Source organism: Grammomys surdaster, unplaced genomic scaffold, assembly GCF_004785775.1.
Source record: "Grammomys surdaster isolate TR1022 unplaced genomic scaffold, NIH_TR_1.0 211, whole genome shotgun sequence".
Taxonomy (NCBI): domain Eukaryota; kingdom Metazoa; phylum Chordata; class Mammalia; order Rodentia; family Muridae; genus Grammomys; species Grammomys surdaster.
The window spans coordinates 904,554-913,549 of record NW_021604656.1 but is presented as its reverse complement, the minus strand read 5'-3'; positions in this window follow the sequence as shown (position 1 = coordinate 913,549).

Sequence of the window (8,996 nt, the reverse complement as noted above, 5' to 3'; positions counted from 1 at the left end):
AGAGAGAGAGAGAGAGAGAGAGAGAGAGAGAGAGAGAGAGAGAGAGAATCAAAGAGACAGAATGGAAATCAGAGGTGGAAGGAACCGGTCAGCCTTCATTCAGAAAAGCTCTATGATCCTGGGGAGATCCTCTAACATGGCTCTGGGACCCCATGCAATGTAGAAATGAGTTTGTTACACGGTCACTGTCCACTCAGTCAGGCCTGACTTGCTGGGAGGGGTGGACGAGAACTGGTGGCGGCCATCTTGCTGTCTTCTTAGTCATACCTAAGCTTCGTGTCAGGCCTGCAGGCTCGTAATCAACCCTACCAGCCCCACGGGCATTTGAGTTCTGGTTAACACTCTGTTCTAGGCGTGGAAGGTGTGCTGACACACAGGGACAGCTGCTCCGAATAGTGACAGAGCCACAGCAAACCCAAGCCACAAGCTTGCCTTCTGCTCTGAAAGATAAGCTAATAAAAATATGGGAGCCCTCCCACCATGCTGGCAGACAAAGCTAGCGGAATTTCAAGGTTCGGGGCCTGGGAAGATAGCTCCGTAGCTTGGTTGGCAAAACACTGGCAGCACAAGCTTCAAGACCAGAGTTCAGTCCCCAGGAGCCGTGTAGAAAACCTCGCTGTGCTGTGCTGGCCGGGGGTGGGGGGTGGGGGGTGGGGGTGGGGGGTGTCTTAATCCCAGCACTGGAGAGAAGAGGAGCTCACTGGTAAGCCAGCCTAGCTTAATCAGTGAGTTCCAGACCAGTGAAAGACTATCTCAAAAAACAAGGTGCATGGCTTCTGAGGAAGGACACCTAAGGCTGATCTCTGTTTCCACATGCAAACACATGCATATGCATATGTACATGTGCAAGTGCACACACACATGCACAAGCATGCACAAATGTGCACACACAAGCACAAGCATGCACACACATGCATAAGCATGCATGCACACACACATGCACAAGTATGCACAAATGTGCAAGTGCACACACACATGCACAAGCATGCACAAATGTGCACACACACAAGCACAAGCATGCACACACATGCATAAGCATGCATGCACACACACATACATAAGCACGCATGCACACACATGCACAAACACACACATACACACATGCACATGCATGCACACACATGCATAAGCATGCAAGCATATACACATGCACAAGTGTGCACACACGTACATGCATATGCATGCACACCCACAGACAACCAAGACCCAAAGCTGGGGTCAGTGCTTATTCACTCTGACCTAATGTGAAAACAGAGTGCCTGGGTTTGGAGTTTGGGCGAACATTTTGTTTGGTATTGTTTATGTTCTTTGCTGTGAGTTAACCGACGGGCCTGTGATAGGCAAGCTCTCCACCACTGAGCCACACCCCAGTCCAGTGCCTGATTGAAAGTAAGTGCTCATGTAAATTGACCTACTAAGTCCACTTTTATGATAAAGCTCTCCCAAAGAAAAGCATTCAAAAATGCACCTGGCAAAATAATGCACACAGACCATAAGAGGTGCTAGCAGAACCTCAGGGCACAGAGTAACTACAACAGTGCTTCCAGGGCATTCCACGGCCTGATACCACTTCATGGCACTGTAAGAAAGCAGCAGTGCGATTCTGATTTTTCGAAGTCTTGAGTGCCCGCGGCTGCCACTGCAAACCCTGTAAGAACAGAAAGAGTAGCCCCGTCTCTAAGTGCTGAAATGATTCGCCATTGGTCATTTCTTTGGCTGGGCTGCAGTTGAGCACCCCATAGCTTGATTCCCTGTGATACAAATGAAAACTCAGGTCTGATAACCTCAGGCCAGATGTCAACCCCATTGCTGTTCTGGCCCTTGTGCCTGGTGATTACAGACCGTATGGACCACAGATCAAGAGCCCAGCTGTCTGTGGGGTTGGCTTCAAGGGAGGACACTGAGGAGTGGGACCCCTGCTTCCTATACTGTGTGATAGCCATTTGGCATGGCTGTGTGTCCCCTGGTTGGGGACATATAACATGACAGACTGACTGAGAAGCCCCTCTGAACTCATACAATATGTAGAACGCCCAGCCATGAGCCAGGACCCCGGCATATAGCTTGCTGTCAAAACAAAGTCCAACAGGACTTCATGCAAAATATTGCACACACCACAGCCAAGGGTAGAGAGTGAAATTCCCTTTCACTCGATTTTAATGAAAATGCCTATTTTCCAGACAGGAATGAGCCCTCTCTGAAAGTCAGGCAAGGTGAAACAGATCTGTAATCCCAGGATTTGGGAGGCGGAGGCAGATGTTTAAGGTCCTCCTTGGCTACCTGGCTGGATCTAGACAAGACACCCTGTCTCAAATGAACAAAACCTCTGTTCCTGCTGTCTGCCATAATACACGAGAGGATTCTAAGGCTGCAGGGCTTAAATGTATCCAACGTGTTTTGGGACTTGTGAGTGCCTCTTAATTGTTGGATTTTATTCATTTGACACAAACAATAACTTTTGAACTTATTATTACTATTATTTATCATGCTTTTTTCGTAGGGCTTGCTGTGTGCCAGGTGCTGTTGCAAGCACCACTTAAGTCTCATAGTGACCCTGAGAGGTCATTCTATAGGTGACTAAACTGGTACAGAGAGGTTAATCAACTCCATAGTGGTAGCCCAGCCAGGAAGTTAACAAGCCATGTTTTGAATCCCCCCTCATCTGGCTGTGTTTCTGATCATTACTGGTGAAGAAAAAATGGAATTCCCCACATAACATTTTCAAAGATCCTTTAGGTTTAGAACAAACTGTTTAGTTCACCAAGGACAAGCTCATCAAGCACCTGAAAATTTTGAAAATATCGTCTCTCCTTAATCGCCCCAAACCTAGGGTGCCTGTCCAGGATGTGGTTACAGGGTGACCTCTTGTGGTCAAAGTGAGTATTACATCCATAGAGTGTCGACCCCTCGTAAATTTCCTGTGTGCAGCCGCTGACCCTCAGTAACCAAGGGGATCCGCCATTTTCTGCTGCAACTAGTGACCCTAAGAAGGTAGAAAGATGGCTCTGTGGATAAAAGCTCCTGCCATGCACGCATGAGGACCTGAGTTCAAATCCCTAACGTTCACACCAAAACCCAGGCATGACTATGTGTGTCAGTAAGTTCAGTGTGGAGGCAGCGGACAGACATAGGAGGATTCTGAAAGAGCACTGGCCAGCCAGTCTAGCCGAAACAATAAGCTTCAGGTTCAGCAAGAGACCTTGTCTCAAGGGAATAAGGCATCGAGCAATGGGACAGGACACTCAGCTTCTCTCTCTGTCAACCTCAAGTGTGCATGCACACATGTACACAGGTAAATATTACAAAAACAAACATCTTTTTTTAAAGACTAAGCAGGCTGGGCCTGCCGGGCAGTGGTGGCACACGCCTTTAATCCCAGCACTTGGGAGGCAGAGGCAGGAGGATCTCTGAATTTGAGGCCACCCTGGTCTACAGAGTGAGTTCTAGGACAGCCAGGGCTACGAAGAGAAACCCTGTCTCAAAAAAAAAAAAAAAAAAAAAAGCAAGCTGGGCCTGGAGGATGCTTCTTCAGGGTTCTATGCAACAGGGGAATATACAGTGTCACCCAACTAGTGATAGAGATGGGATCCTAGCTGCTTACCCTGCAGCTAGCCTGGACCCAGTGAAAAAATTCTAGAAAAAAACTCAAGTGACCAATGCCCCCTGTTCTCCTGACAATACTCCAGTTCTCCTGTGGGCTTTGGTTGTTCAATACTCATTACCTGCAAATTCACAGAAATTTTACATAGGACATACCTACAAGGCACTGTCCTGGAGACACAATCCAAGCCTACAACCTTGGAGAACCTTCCATGAACAGCCTGGTCAGGAGCTGTCAGTTGGAACAGCATGTCCACGGATATAAAGCTCCTAGGTTGATGAATCCCTAACCCACCAGCCTCACCCCTACCCATCCTGCCTTGTCTTCTGACCTCTCCTCTGTGGGTCCCTCTCACCATAGACTTTTCCTTCTTTGTATCCTCTCTTACTGCTCTCATGGTGCTAAGAGCTACCCGGAGTTCTTTATCTGCAAAGGATTCCTCCCACTAAGGTGACACCCATGAGCCTCTGCTGCTAGTGCAACTCAGAACTTAGTAACTTTAGTTTCTCTTCGGAGCTTGGCGGAAAGGCAGAAAAACCTCAGCCCTCCACACCCTGTGGGATCAACATCTATGCTTCTGAAACATTAGTCCATATTGATTGTACCGGATGATCATTTTCATTGTAATATTTCTTTTTTTAGCTTTGGGTGTACAGGTTATGTGTGTGAGTACAAGTGTCACTTGCTACAGTGCATAAGTGGAGGTCAAAAGGCCACCATGGGTAGCTATCCTTACCTTCTACTTTGACAGGCTTTCTTGTTTGTCTCTGTGGTCATCAAACTAGCTGGGGGCTAGAGAGTTGGCTCAGAGGTTAAGAGCACTGACTGTTCTTCCAGAGGTCATGAGTTCATTTCCCAGCAACCACATGGTGGCTCACGACCATCTGTAATGTGATCTGGTAGCCTCTTCTGGTATGTCTAAAGACAGCGACAGTGTACTCACATACATGAAATAAACAAATCTGAGAGAGAGAGAGAGAGAGAGAGAGAGAGAGAGAGAGAGAGAGAGACTGACTCTGACTGACCTGCTGTTTCCATCCCCTGTCTCACTGTGTGTGGTTCCTTAAGCTTGTGTGGCCAGAGCTCGCCCACTGAGCAGTCTCCCAGCCCCCTTAGGGTGACATTCTCATGCATGTGTGCCAACACAATCTCTCTCCTCACATCCTGCCTTGTCTTCCGACCTCTCCTGTGGGTCCCTCCCCCGTAGTCTTCCTTCTCCTTCCATCCCTTCCAACGCATTCCATACAAAGTATCCGATTTTCTTTAAACGAGCATACAAAGTATCTGGTTTTCTTATAATATCCTCAACTGTAACCTTTGTTGACATCTTCAAATGTAACCTGTCTTTGTTCCTTCCCTCCCACCACTTCTCCCTCACCTCAGATCCGGAAAATGTGGTACTTATACACGATGGAATTTTATTCAGCCACAAAGAAAAAGTGTGCAAGAAAGGGGTTGTACAATCTGAAAGCTATTATATTTAGATAGGTAATCCACACTCAGAAAGACAGAAGCCAGAGGCCCTCTCTCAAGTGCAGATCTTAGTGCTTAGCATTTATATGTGTGAGCCAGTGTGGGTATGAGTGTAGGTACAGGTCATAAAACTAGGATGGGAAGCATGGCAGGGACCAGAACACATTGCCAGGGAAGTGAAAGGGTGGTCACTTTAACCTTTATGGTCTTAACCAGTGACGGTATGTAGGTGCACATATCCATTGTGACAGACGAGGAGGCAAGCCAACCTTGTCTCACTGCTGTGGGGTATCCACCAGAGAAGACTACTTGGGCATGAGTTTGAGCCAATACAACATCTTTATTAGCAGGCAAGCGACTACACTGAGTGTTTGGGAGCACAGCGCAGTCCTGAGCCTTTCCCAGGGTGGGCTTTTAGCACGAAAACCACATCCTGGCTTGACACACCTCAGTTATCAAGAACAGGTAACCAGAAGCTGAACTACAGGAGCCAAAACAGCAAGGACAGAATATTTAGGGACTTTCCTGGAACTATGGACTATGATGGATGGGGGGGGGGGGGTCTGTTCTCGTGCTGGCAGGTGTTTGCTGACCTTGCACTGGGTTCCAAGGTCTGAACGGTTCTTCCATCCAATGTTGTCAGGTGTACTAAGGTCTTGGGGGTCGGGGAGAGGAACCCACAGGAGAAGTCTGCAGACAAGGCAGGATGTGAGGGGAGAGATTGTGTTGGCACACATGCATGAATGAGAATGTCACCCTGAGGGGCCTGGGGAGACTCCACAGTGGGTGAGCTCTGGCCATACAATTGTAAGGAACTGATTTTGGATCCCCAGAACCCACACACAGTGAGACGGGATGGAACGAAGGGAATCCCTGGAAATGGTGGGCTGATGAACGCAGCGGCAAACGAGAAGCCCTGTCAAACTAGAAAGTAAGGATAACTTCCCACAGTTGCTTTTTGATTGCTACTTACGCACTGTGGCCTGCGACAGCTATACCTGTACTTACACATCTTAAAACAGAAACATCTTCAGGAAGAATGTGCAAAAAAGGAGATATAAGAACAAAGGCAGTGGCTGAGAGTGACCGTGTAACAGGAATCACAGATGGCAGGCCCAGCGTGCTGTGAGGAGCCATGTTGGTATGGAACAGGTTTAAGAGTTGAAGCCACTCAAGGAACGTCACCATTGGTCAACAGAAGATGTGGGGAACTGTGAGACTCGTTAAGGCCACGGCCACCTCTGAACTCAAGAAGACGTGAGGAGGCAGACTGCTGTAGAGCCCTTCGGTGTGCCTGCACGCTGATCCACGGTGACAGCAGGGTTGGCGGTTGCTTAGATTTGGAGGTGGGGGGTGTTGCATGCAGAGCCTCATACAAGCTCTAAGCCTGGGCTACATCTCCAGCTTGAATTAGTACCTGAACTCTGCACAGGTCTCCACCGGGATACAACATTCCTAGTGTCTCACATGACTAACAGTGGTCTCAGAACCTAGACTGTATCTCTCGGGGCACCGGACAATGAAGGGTGAGACTCAGCAACATCCCAAATGCAAAGCATATACTGGGTAGTTCCCACTGTCGCCACCACCATGTCTCCTTGGGGGGGGGGTCCCAAAGGGCTGTGAGCGGTAAGATGGTCCACGGGTCCCCCATCCAAATTCCTCTGGTTCCTGCTTGCTTTATCCTGGCACTCACCCTCAAATATAGGTACATTTTTGTTGTTGTTGTTCTTGTCTTCCCAGTTGAGAAACATATCCATGGCTCTTTTTCTCAATCACAGAACATCCTCTGAAATCTACAAGCGGTCATCAGATAATCACACTCAGGAAATTGCCGTGGAAACGGTGTTTGTACCCAATCTCATTTCATCGCTGCCACACATTGGTACGTTGTGAATCATCTCACGGATCTCCGGGTTCAGAACCATGGGGCACACTCAGGAACAACACATTTTATTCTCCAGGCTGAAATCACTCTCAAGCGCTCTATTGTGGCACTGCCAGTTTTAGAAGTTTCCATCACTGTAAGGGTTTGGGACCTACCGTAATGCTGTACTGGCTGGTTTTGTGTCAACTTGACACAAGCTGGAGTTATCACAGAGAAAGGAGCCTCCCTTGAGGAAATGCCTCCATGAGATCCAGCTGTAAGGCATTTTCTCAATTAGTGATCAAGGGTGGGAGGGCCCATTGTGGATGGTTCCATTCCTGGGCTGGTAGTCCTGGGTTCTATAAAAAAGCAAGCTGAGCAAGCCAGGGGAAGCAAGCCAGTAAGCAGCACCCCTCCATGGCCTCTGCATCAGCTCCTGCTTCTGACCTGCTTGAGTTCCAGTCCTGACTTCCTTTGGTGATGAACAGCAGTGTGGAAGTGTAAGCTGAATAAACCCTTTCCTCCCCAACTTGCTTCTTGGTCATGATATTTGTGCAGGAATAGAAACCCTGACTAAGACAAATGCAGACTATAACTCTACTGCTTTGGGCCTTTGGTGTCTTCCACAGTTGAATGTTGGTGTGTTAGCTGGAAATAGTAGAGTCTGCAGGATGTAGGACCTGGTGGGAGGAGGTTAGGTCATTGAGCATGCCCTGTGTAAGGGCTCTTCCTGGTTGTCAACTTACATCTGGAATGAACTACAATCCAGAATTGCAGGGCTCATCTATGATCCAGATCTTGAGGCTGGAAGACACAAGTTTCTGACCTGGATCTTTGTTTTTTGGGTTTTTTTTTGGTTTGTTTTTTTTTTGTTTGTTTGTTTGTTTGTTTTTTTTGTTTTGTTTTGTTTTTTGAGACAGGGTTTCTCTGTGTGTAGCCCTGGCTGTCCTGGAACTCACTCTGTAGACCAGGCTGGCCTCAAACTCAGAAATCCTCCTACCTCTGCCTCCCAAGTGCTGAGATTAAAGGTGTGTGCCACCACTGCCCGGCTCTGACCTGGATCTTGGCATGGAGATCTTGAGGCATAGAGGCCATGAAAAGTTTAGGCCCGGGCAAGGTAGTACATGCCTTTAATCCCAGGAGACTGAGGCAAGGAAATCTCTGAGTTCAAGGTCAGCCTGAGACAAAGCAAGTCCCAGATCCAGGCATGGTGGTACACACCTTTAATCTGGGCCACACCTTCTGCTGGAGACCTACATAAGGACATTGGAAGAAGGAAGATTCACTCTTCTTCACCTGCTTGCACTTACTCGCCAGCATATGTTAGAACCTACTTCCACAAAAGGCCAGCTGAAACAACTAGCCTTGTGAGACTGACTAACTACTAGATTCTTGGACTTCCCATCCACAGCTGCCCACTGTTGGGTTAGTTGGAGTACTGACTGTAAGTCATCATAACAAATTCCTTTAATATATAGAGACATTCCATAAGTTCTGTGACTCTAGAGAACTCTAATACATTCTGAGAAGGACTACTTGGGACCCTTACATTTTTCCGGTCTATCTCTTTGCTTCCCATCTTCCAGGAGTTAAGTGGCTTTTGTCCCACAAGCTGCTACAGTCACAAAACCCGGCTTACCGCAAGAGCAAAGCTGAAACCTGAACCCAGAAGCCAAAATAACCTTTCTGGCTTTTAAGTTGATTTTTTTTTCCAGGAATTTTGTCACAGTGACAGAAAGCTGAGTAGTAACACTGTCCCTCAGGTGGATGTCCTGTGCCCTTCCGGGTCTACTCAGGCACACACTGGGTGTGGGTGTGTCTGCCCCACCCCCAGCCCCCACTCAGCAATCAAATCTCAAGTGGGATCACGGTTAATGATGTCTTTGGTGCCTCCTACCTCACTGATACAATCCCCAGACACCCCAGCTCCTGCCACCCCACTCCTCGCCACCCCATCCCACCCCTGCCACCCCATCCCACCCCTGCCACCCCATCCCACCCCTGCCACCCCATCCCACCCCTGCCACCCCATCCCACCCCTGCCACCCCATCCCA